Genomic DNA, 12,023 nt, shown 5'->3' with positions numbered 1-12,023 from the left:
AAAAATCACAGGTTGCATTCAACTTTTGTTAAGGCCGATACCAATATCAAGGAGTCAAAACTATCTCTTATGTAAAATTGGCAATAAGCTTAAGTAAAAAAATATTTTTGAAAGAAATAAAAATAAATTGAAAGAAAACACAAATATGAAAGAATATATAGAGCTTGAATCGAGACAAAAAAAAATTCAATGTAAAATATAATCATAATGCACATTGTTTATCCTGTTAAATAAACCTTTTCATATCAGCGCAGATCTTAAAAGGCCCATATCAGCCAATTGAAATATTGAACGTAAACACAAAAGCAAATATCACATCCAGATCATGTCGTTCTTTCCAATGAGCTGTTACAGAACTGGTGACTCTAATATGTGAAGGTGTTGAAGGATGAATGTTGATTTACATGTTCTGGTTTTCTGGAGGATGCACCATTCATAGGGGTCCTGAAACAAAGTGACAATAACTGCAAATCTTAATTATCTAAATACACACTTTATACTTCAACTGTTCATAGTTTTACACAAAGGATTGGAAATTTGAGACACCAATTGAACTTCACACTTATTGTACAATAACTATTTAATAATGATATGATGGAGTTTCAGATGAGGTTTATTTCAAATACACAGGAGCCAGTAGCTTAACAGCCAGTTGTTAATATTTGTACCTGAAGCTGAATGTGGATTTTCATTAACGCAGTCAGACATCTCCTCTGAATCACCTTGGGTTCCTGTAAAGATCAGACAGATAAAGACTTGAGAAGGTTGAGGACCACTGTTTTATTCATTTAGTTGATTCCGTTGCCACTCTAATATCTCTATCACAACCAGCATCACCAGCTTCAGGTGCTCCACACATGTTCCAATGTAAATTAACTTCCTTTTTGTTTAAACATTATACGGGCCAAGCAAAACCGATCCCTGGTTCAGTTTGATCTGGGTCTGACTACATTCTGGTGCATTGGTCTGGAGCGTGGTCTGATGCCCCTTTCCACCTGTAACTCTGCTTCAGACTCAACTGAAAAGTCCAAATGTATGTCTTTGGGACCATGTGACTAAAATGAGATGTTGGAAAACCATGCATGTGTATTGCTGTCCACCTGAAATCAGAACGTTTTTCATCTAGGACTTCTCTGCAGGAGGCACATTGTAAACATTTCTCCGTCCTTCCTCTGATTGATTCATAGATGCAGTTGTCATCTACGAGTCAATTAAAAATCAAATCAACATGAAATGTAATTGGAAACTTTGTGACTAGGCTCTTCTGAAAAGCAACAACTTAGAAATAGCTGTGTAGGCATTTAGTAGGAGAAGGAAGGCTGACCGTGGAGAAGAGACGAGTACACATGCAGCTGGATTTCATCGTAGTCGACAGTTTGGTCCGAGCTCTGATTGGTTCTCAGAGACTGGCTGAGCCGGAAACAGTCAAACAATCAGTAGTCAAGGAAAAATAAAAAGTAGAGTATTGCGGTTTTGTTTAATATGAAACAAGAGAGAGTGGAACCAACCTGTCACAACACAGTTCTGTGAAAAAGACAATAATGATCACGTTACATGATTTAATTTTTCAACCTCTGCTCCATGACTGTCGTGACAATAGTTTGGAATAAATTTGATTTTAATGAAATGAACAAGAGCAGCTCTCACTCTTTGAATTCCTGTACCAACACAACAGGAGCAGCAAGAGGAAGAGAATCAGTGTGAGGCCACCAACCAGCCCGACGACCAGCGGCACAGAAGACGTAGAGGGAGGTGCCGCATGATTAACTGGATCAGACGAGGAGCAGTAGGGAGCAAAGGCAGATCCATGACGTGGAAAATAGAGAACCAAAACTTCAGCGGACATTTTGACATGAACGCTTTTTATATTTTGATATGTGCAAAAAAGGTTTGTAGTTGTAATAATATGTGGAAAAGTTTTCTAAACACCAGGACCTAGTTGGTTTTTAATCTTCTTCTCAACCTGGAGACTCCTTTTCAACCTCATATTGATCACACTCACATTTCACTGACATCCAACTCTCCACTGAGAAGACTCCTGAATGTTCACACTTGTATAAACCTTCATCTGACTTTGACACAGCTGAGATTTCCAGTATCCCTCGGACATCACTTTGGAGGAGTTCGTCATTTTTATAGAAAGAGAAGTTGGAATTGGGGTTTGTTCTGTACAATGAGCAGCCGAGAGTAACGGACTGTCCCTCAGTCACAGGATGGGCAGGGCTCTCCAGGATAAAAGGACCTGGAACTGTAAACAGTTAAAAAAAACATCAACAATGTGAGCAAACTGACAATTCAGCTCGTACACAAACATAATAAGTCTAAATATTAAATGTTAAAGGGGAGCCAAGGTCATTCAATGCACTTTTTGTCAAATTCTGCTCATCACGTCCATGAGCTGTACTTTGTGTGTGTGCTGGAAAAACATCTGGTTTCAATGCACAGCCCTGGCTTCAAGAGCAGGACATCTGAGCTCAAGCCGGGTAGAGTTGAGTGTGAGTGCAGGGTTTTGAGTGAGAGCATCACAAAATCTGAATGTGAAAATAATCAAAAAGACCTCCCTCTTGAGTGAAGAGAGGGAAACAGCCTCCGGGGGGCGCTGCGGGCCGTGGCGTCCACACAGTTACGTGATGTCCGCTTGTTTAACGGCAGACGGACACACTTTAGCAGCTGATTCTGGTCATTGAACGTGTGGTTTGTGTAAATAAGAGATCATGTTTGATGTGATGCACCTCGGTAAATGTGGGAGATGAAGGGAGGCAGTGTTCCCCAATTTCAGTTACTCTACCTTTAAATCACATTATGGGATGTTGGAAAACATGCACAGTGTGAACAGATTCAATGAAAATCTACAACCTCTAGTGATGTTGACTGCATTGCTGAGCTCTGATCAAGATCCACACCAGTAAACACCAGGAGGAAGCCTATCCATGGACCATCTGGACCTTGTGATGTTTCTGTGAGAGTCGCACTCGACCAATCGGACGTCCTCTTCAGAAAAGATCCACAATCTCCACTTATCAGAGTTTCCCTTGCAGGTCAGATTGATCATGTCAAGAAGGTTGTGCTGCACTGAGTCTGTACTCATTGTGAGAGACACTGACGAATAGGAATCTGAAAAATGTGACATGAAGTGTTAAACAGCAACTAATGGTTGAAATTGGTCGAGCATTATAACATGAAGCCATCAGCAGGGACTCCATCTCAGTCACATCTTGTTTTTGTGAATATGGTCTTAATATTCCGAGAAAACATTTGCAATGTTTCCAGATTAAAGGTGTCATTTTAGGCTTGCATCATTTTACAGGGGAAACGTCAGAAGGACGACATCGTTTGTTGACATCACAGTGACATCATGACGATGTCACTCCGAGCATATGATCATAAATAATATCAACATCAGGTCGTATAGGATGCACACAAAAATAATTTCATGTGACTTTAGATCTTGGGGAATGATTCTCAATATAAGCTTTAGATTGTCTCTCTAACCCTGCATTTGTCTTGACCTTTGACCTATCACCTCTAAAACTAAATCACCGACTGACCGACTGAAGCGATAACATCTGCTTCAAGAGAAACAAACAAACTCACCTCCAGACCAGACCCACTTTGTCTCACTGTACTCAGTGTAAAACACGGGGTCTCCTCTTCCAGCTCGACATGCATAACCGGCTGACTCCGTCGGGCCTTGGATGACGTAGGAGTTTTGTTCAGTCCCTCCGTTGCTTCCTGGGAGCAGCTCATAACTGAACTTCTCACGAATATTCATTGAACTCATCCTATATAGATATGTCTGTTGACAACTGGGGACTTGATACAAACTACTCAGGCCCGCTCTGTACCAGTAGAACCTCCATCCTGCAGTCGGATGTGGAACCCCACAGGTGAGAGTCACTGAGGCTCCAGGAGTCAACCATGACGGAGTCACAGTGGCGACAGGTCGTGGTGCAGCCGCTGAAACGGAACATTTTCAGAACAAAGACACGTCTTCATGTTTGTCTAGAGATGTTCATTTTGGAACCAATACAATTTCTGGATGCTACATATTCAGTCATCGACATGACTTCCCCCAAAATAAAGTGAAGCCAAACTATAAAAATTGACCCCTGGTGACTGCCTGCAGTATATGTCAACCATGGTTTCTTTCATTTTAGTTTGTTCACATGTTAATGTTTCTGATCAGTTTAGTTTTTATTAGTTATTTGATGCTATAAAGACAGCGAAATGTCAGGATTGACAGCTGACTCTGACTTGCGATTGGTCGAGCACATGTATCGGCGGGACCTCGATAACCCAGCTCCACGCCTCCATAATGATTTCACGGACTCCGGCTCTAAATGACATGAAAAGTGCAAGCTGGCTGGTATGCAGGATATTTTGGCTTCTCTTTTGTACACGTGCATTGAACACATATCAACTTTGCAATATTTTAACTTAAACACCTATATTTTTAATACTAAATATGAATTGACTCACCATTAGACAGGTCCAACGTGAGGGGAACACTCCATCCTGTCGAATTCCGCCGTGCACCTTTCAGTCGGCCCTGACACCAGTAGCTGCCGCTCAAATATGATCCCAGACTGATCCTGAATTCCTTTGTGTTGGGAGGCGTATGTGAGCTGGTTGATGTCCATTCATACTCCCACTCAGAGTCTCCTCCCTGGATCTCACACCTCAGTGTGACGATTTCTCCTCTGTATATGTTCAGCCACTTGGGTTGAATAGTCACAGCAGCTCTGTTGTGGACTATTCATATTCACCAGTAAAGATAGAATAACAGCTTGTATCAGCATCAATCTTTACGTATCTCAACAAACAGTCATGAACGCAGAATGGATTTTCTCTGCACTCACCTATTCCATGAATACTGACTGAGTTACTGTACTGGGTGTAGTAAACTGGATTTCCTCTTCCTCCTCTGCACCAGTACAGTCCTTCATGTGAGGCACTAGCACTTTGTCCATCTGACTTGAAATCCTCATCTGTCAGGGGCTCTGAGGTTTTCTCACCTCTGTACCAATAATAATTCCAGCCAGGTGATGATGGGTCCACGGAGCAGGTTAGGAGCACACTGCCCCCTACTGGAAAGGCTCTGTGGTCAGCACTCAGGTTAGCCGCTGGTCCTTCTGTTAATGTTAAAAACACTTTGGCATTAAGTCCATTTTATGTGAGTTGAATGAAATGAGTAGAACATGTATCTCATTTAGTCTTCTGCAGTCGTAAAAACTAAAACAGCAGTAAAAGCAAAAGTACAGAATGCTTTGGCCCAGATCATACCACCTGTTTGCCATATCAGAGCCTGAAGTTAGCCACAGCAATACCGTACATTAACCAAAGGTGCCAAACTTGGCCCGATTTGTTATGATCTATTTGGGCCACATTCACAACATGGACCACTTTAGGTTCACATCCATATCACACTTTGCCTAGAGCACTGCATGTGTACCGTAAAGACCCACATTTGTTTTGGGATAGTTTGGCCACATTAGCTCTTTAACAAGTGGACGAGTTCAGGCTCGGATCCATGCTGTCCACAGGAAAGCCAGAGGAGCTGCATCACTGCCTGAAGAGGCCCACATCCATCTGGTCTAAGGGTGCTGAGCATAGACCGTATATAAAGATGGACAACATCACAGCTCCAAAACAGTGAGTTCGCCCTCTGCTGGCTGGCTGCAGCGTAGGTCAAATTATCTCAGGAAGAAAGGAAGTTCTTGTACCTCTGATGTACTGTATGTTCAAGTTTTGGGTTGAATTGAATTCGTTTTTGACGTTATAAAAAAAGGGTGAAACACCATGACTGACAGCTGAGTCTGACCCACGACTGGTCCCAGATCGTTTGTATCCAGGATATTTTGGCTTGGATTCTGAACAGCAATTGTTTCCTCCCAGATGGGAATAACGTATAAACATCGGTGAACGTCATCTTACTCGCCAATACGCTGATTGCAACAACAAGATAAATAACGGTAAGATGTTCAGCTTTTGAATTGGTGCCTCCCTCGTTATTTTTTTGTTGCATTCTATTTTTTATCAGCGCATATGAACATAAATTGAAGGAGACATTTGCCAGGTTCTCAAAACTTAGTCTTTCTCACCAGAAACTGTTAATGTGACGTCATCGCTCCACTCGGTTGTGGAATTCAAGTTCTTCTTGTCTTTGGCCAAACACCTGTAGCTTCCACTGTCGGATGAGGACGCATTGACAATCCTGTATTCATTGTGTGTTGGAACCGTAGTTGAGTTGGGTTTGGTCCATTCATACTCCCACTCAGTCAGTACATCTGCAGGGACCTCACGGCGGACAGTGATCATCTCACCGCTGAATATCAGAGACCAGTTGCAGGGCCACAGATGCCTTGTGAGAAACTGATCACAAATAGAAACAGAGAACGGAAGAAAGTAGAATAGCACTCAGTACAGCTCACACCTCCACCAAACTTTAGAGCTACCAGTCCTCTCATCTTTTCATCAGGGAAAAGAATCAGAAAAGAATCACACAATCTTAAAGCAAAACACCATGCAACTTTTTAACCTTAAAACAGCAGCTTCCAAGTTAATGTAATGATTATCTGCCTTAATGTGGAGAAAGTTTCCTCCTTCTCTCCCTGAACTTCTGTTCTCTGTAACTCTGGTGAGTGGGTACCATCTCCTGTGAGAAGAACTGAAGAGTCACAGCTTCAACTGCCACAATCAGCTCCAGTCGAAGAGTGAAGCTGAACTGAGATCAGTTAAAAACCCTCAACGGTTTGAGGCTGCGCTGTTGCTCTGTAAAAGTTACATCGTATTATAGAAAGTCTGGATGTTTGGATTCCATCTAAATTTCATTGGTTTTGTCCCACGTTTCGGGAAATCCATCCAGTAGTTTTTGCGTAATCCTGCTGACAAACAAATAAAGAACGAAACGTACAGGTACAAAATATAACCTCCCCAGCGGAGGTAACTAGTCTTTTGATTTCTAAACTGACTCTTACCTCTGTTCTCTATTATGACTAGGTTGCTGTCCTCTGTGAAGACAGTTGGGTCTCCTCTCCTTCCTCTGCAGTTGTAGATGCCTTCCTCTGAGATGCTGATTTCATCATCTGTTTCATTATATCTTAGGATCTGAGCTACAGCGGAGGCTGAGGTTCTTCTGAACCCGTCGTATCTCCACTCAGCCGCGTCATCCACAGAGCAGCTCAGTGCTATGCTTCCCTTTCCTGTTATGGTTGTGTTATCGGCAGTCAGTCTTGGCCTGGGTTTATTGGCTTTCAAATTGCGTGAGAGAAAATGAAAGACAAATTAAATGGGGAAAAAAGATTAAAGCGTATGAAGCAGAATTTCCCTCTTTGTTTGTTTTAATGTATCTTTAGGAAAGATGATTGGACTTACGTGTTACTCTCAGCTGGAAGGCGTCACTCCACTCTGTTGAGGAATACAAGTCCGTTCTGGCCTTACACCAGTACTCTCCACTGTGGAAAACAGAGGCAGTGCCCAGCCTGTATTCACTGTTTGTGGGAGCTGTGTTTGGACCAGTGACTGGTTGGTGGGAGCTTGTTGTCCTCCATTCATATTCCCACCGGGTGTCTCCTCCTCCTGGGATCTCACAACTGACAGAGATCGTCTCACCGCTGAATATCTGAGTCAAGTTGGGTTGCAGCACGACAAAGCTTCTGTTGGACACTGAACATTCAAACACAAATGTAAAACCAACAGACAGAACTGGTTAATATTGCTGCTGATTGGTCCTGTTTTCATCGTGGCCAGTCATGAAAGCATGCTACTCACAGGTTTTCTCAATGTGACGCACGTGACTCTTCTCTGAGAAGAAATCTGAGTGAGTCCTTCTTCCCCTGCACCAGTAGCTGCCACCGTGTGAGATGTTGAGAGAGTTTTGCACATGATTTGTTGCAATGGCGGATTCCTCACCGTCTGGGGAACGTGTGAACCAGTCGTAGCTCCAACCCGAAGACTCCTCAACAGAACAGGTCAGAGTCAGAGTGCCGGCCACTGGTATGGACGTCCTGGATGCTCTCACTGTGGCTCTGGGTTTGTCGGCTGCTTGGTAAAGAATATTTACATCAGTAATTAGGAATCCTTCCTTATAACCTTATGAAACTCAGTGTATGTAGGGAAGCATCTATTTATATTAGCCAAAAATGATATCTTCATCATTAATTATGACACAATTCATTCATAATCTTTACATCTGTAGTAGTAGCTATGCATTTGTTAAAGAAAATTTAAAAAGTATATATTTTCCATGTTGATTAGGAATCAGTTCATCATATTTTATAATTCTGTATATATAGTCTAAATCATTAACATAGTAAAACATATCTTCATTATTAATTAGTAATCAATTCATGATTGTTTTATAATTAAGTACATGTATTTATATAGTATACATGGATAAAATAATACTTCCATTAGGAATCAAATCATGATCAAATTAATTAATGAAGTATATGTACTACAAATCCATTAAAATAGCAAAAATATAAATTTCAGAATAAATTAGAGATCAATTCATTATTTACTTTTTATGTTTTGTATGTAGTACATATCCATTAAAATAACAACTTATAATATTGTTATTGTTATTGTTATAATTAATTAGAATTCAATCATGATTATTTTATAATTTAGTACATGAATCCATGTATCCATATATAATTGAGTATACACAGTTGCTCTCTGCTCCTCCAATGTTTTTATAATGTCTATGTCAAACAAAAAGCTAAACTTAGGTGAGTGAATGATATGATTGACTTTGTGTCCGTGTGAAAGGTCGACATGAGGAACTGAAATCAGGTATTTCAGCTTTGACTGTGGAGACTGAACGACGCATTTATTATGAAGAAGAAACGTGGATTTGTCCGGCTGTCGACACGATGTGGAAAATAAGCTTCATGTTTCTACTATCCGATTTATTGTGAACTGCTGTATTTGTATTTGTCTTTATCCTGTATCGCAACATGTCTGTGAGTGAACTTCCCAGTGGTGACAATCATTCTGGATATCTCACCTGATACAGAAAGAGTGGCCCTGTTGCTCCGTTTGTTCTCTTTTGAGCTGTTACGGTGAGCAATGCACTGATAATCTCCGTTCCTGTCTGGCGTTAGCTCTGGAATCCTGAGGACGTTAGTGGATGTGATGGGGACGAGTGGTTTGTCGTTCCACTTGAATTCATAATTCCACTCAATAACATTTGCTTCTCTCATGTGACACGTGAAATTAACTTGCTCCCCAGAATAAAGAGTGGTTGAGTTGGGTTCAAAGGTCAGCTCAGCATCTACCCCCGCGCAAACAGAGCATAGTTAGAAGTAATAACAACCAGAGTTTTGTTCTGTAAGTTTGCAGTGCATTCATATACTCAATAATCTAAGTAAAAACATACACAAAGAAAAATGGGATGTAATTTACATATTAATAAAGATAGAGCGCAATAAAGAAAAGAGTTGACTCACATTCAGTGTGTCCACAGGAGAGGAGTGTATTCAGCACTGAAAGAAACATTGGCATCTCATCAGACTTTATTATATCTGGTAAATAATCAAACACAGTACAGACTCTAGTAATAAGTCTATTAGTAAGTACTGTTGTATTGTAAAAGCGAATATGAGCAGTATTATTTAAACTACCCATCAAAGAAATGCTTGAGAAACTCAATGAATAAACTCAAGGAATAAAATAAATTAAAATAACAGTAATTTAGTTTCTTTGATCCATTTATTTGAATTCATGTTGATCAGATGATTGTTTCTCTGATAATCATTGGGACAATATTCACAGCCTGTAACTTTAAAGTCTATAATTCCCATTAGAACATCACAATGTTTGATTTGTTTCTAAATCAACTTCTCTTATATCAAATTATCTTTTGGCAAATAAATCAATGAATCAGGTATAAAATTGGTATTTTTTCATGTGTCGGGCATCAAATAATAAATTTAAAGAAAATGTAATTTCCACTTTCTAACGCTACTCCAACAATCACAATTTAGTCTCAAATAAAAGTTATTTAAGTGCAATGTAACACAATACATGCGGCTGGTTACAGGTGGTTGCTGTGGTTACAAACATCTAATAAACACTTTACATTCATAGAATAAAAGTTACTGATGTACTCACAGAATAAGGACAGCACACAGAGCAAAGAGTGCCCCATGGTCCCATCCAGCAGCGCCACTCAAACATACTTCAAGACAGGTAGAGTATCAGTGGAACACATCTCTTAGAAATATGAGAGAGGGAGGGGTTTGTGCGATTCTGTTTCCTGGGTCAGTTTCCTTCTTCACAGGAACCTCACACCACTGCTCTGAGGTTGCTTGTACTTTAATACGTTTCTGTTGCTGTAGAGCCACCGTGATAGAAATAACCACAAGTCCCTGCACGAGACAGAACTGTATTCCCTAAAAATATGTCTTCAGTGTAATCTATCTTTGTAGATTATGATCATTTCATGTTATGGAAGACTTTTTGATGACAGGAAACAATGTTGCCTGACAGGAAACATTAAATCAGATGTTAACACGACAGCACGCAACACGTTTCCCTTAATACTAATTCTAATTCCAAAGACGTCTATATTATCACTGATTTACAGGCAAGCAAATAATCTGACATTTGTGTGTTGACTTAATTCAATAACACTAGAATGACACAAAAATACACCTCTGAGTGCCTCCACCAAGCCCGGACAGTCCAGCTCAATCAATCTGCAAACACTAATATATCAGTTCTCTAAATGTGAATCATTCACTGGGAATCTGGTGGAAAAGTCCAAAATGTTAATTTTAAACAAATTGTAAAGCTACCTGCCCCTTTATTTGTTTTTGCACCACAATCACTGGGTCTTGGGTTGCATCCTTCTAACAAGTTATTGTGGTCATTGGTTCAGTAGTTTTTGTTTAATCATGCTGACAAACCAACGAACACAACAATGGACATGGACGAGAACATGAGCTCCTGGGTGGAGCTAGCGACGGCTGTCATGGAGATCAGAAGATAATATATAAACTGATTGAGTCTTTTCAGGATCCTTCCTCTGACTCGAGATGCTCTGCATGAAGACTGCTGCTTATAATGCAGACTTTTAAAAAGCATGTATCTATGATGTCTGAAATGCTGGTGATCACCTTCAATCACACAGTGGGAATAAGAACATAACAAGAACCATGTGCAGCAGTGGGTTTAATTCATCACATTTACTTTTACCTAAACTACAAATCAGATGATGAAATTCAGCTCCACTTCCTCCTCAATGCACGTACAACCGATCTTATCTTTCTACAGCAATAAACTACTTCCAGGAGAGCTTTGTATATACGCTATTAAAATATGCAGCTATGTGTAAAAATTCACATCAGTAGATGACGTGGAAATAAAAACAGAATTTCTGGTGGTGTCTGTTTGGTAAAAAGTAAAAAGTCTGTCACAAAACATATCAACACCACTTGAACCAACTTCACACTGAAAGGCTTCAACATGTTTTATAGACAGATGGAAAAATATATGAAAGTTAAACCTGTTGTTTTGATTTTAATATATTCAAGTTAATGTTTTTCTTTGAATGCAATTTTATTTAGGAAAATCTAAATTGGTTTAATGAATGGCCTAAATGTTTATGGCAGTGGCGGCCCCTGACAAATTTCTCCTGACCATGTTTAATTGTGTTGTGCAATAATGCAGTAAAAGAGATACCATAAAATGGGGTGCCTTTCGGCATTTAATACATTTGGTTATCAAAATAAAATATTGAACATTAATTTAAAAAATATTAATGTTAAATAATCACTTTAATAGATTAAAGTTACCTCGGGGCAACGCCCTTCAAAGGAAGAGGAAGTATATCCAATTTATTGATCAAGTCTCATAAAAGTACAAAATATAAATTTGGAACTCTGTTTAACAAATAAAGTAATAACTATTACCAAAATTACCATATAGATAGTTAGCTTAGATGAAGGATAAAGAGTTCTTGACAGTGTAGAGGTTGGTAAAACTAACTTATGCAACATTAATGAAAAAAATAATGC

The 12,023-nt window shown here is 39.8% G+C and overlaps 1 pseudogene; it reads right to left on the bottom strand.

The window, feature by feature from the left end:
* Positions 1 to 2,819: 2,819 nt before the first annotated feature.
* On the bottom strand, positions 2,820 to 10,980 carry LOC133960839 (basement membrane-specific heparan sulfate proteoglycan core protein-like; annotated as a pseudogene).
* Positions 10,981 to 12,023: the final 1,043 nt, after the last annotated feature.

The sequence above is a fragment of the Platichthys flesus genome, chromosome 9, assembly GCF_949316205.1.
Source record: "Platichthys flesus chromosome 9, fPlaFle2.1, whole genome shotgun sequence".
Lineage (NCBI taxonomy): Eukaryota > Metazoa > Chordata > Actinopteri > Pleuronectiformes > Pleuronectidae > Platichthys > Platichthys flesus.
Note: the sequence above shows the minus strand (reverse complement) of the source record. Positions and strands in the feature narration are given on the sequence as shown.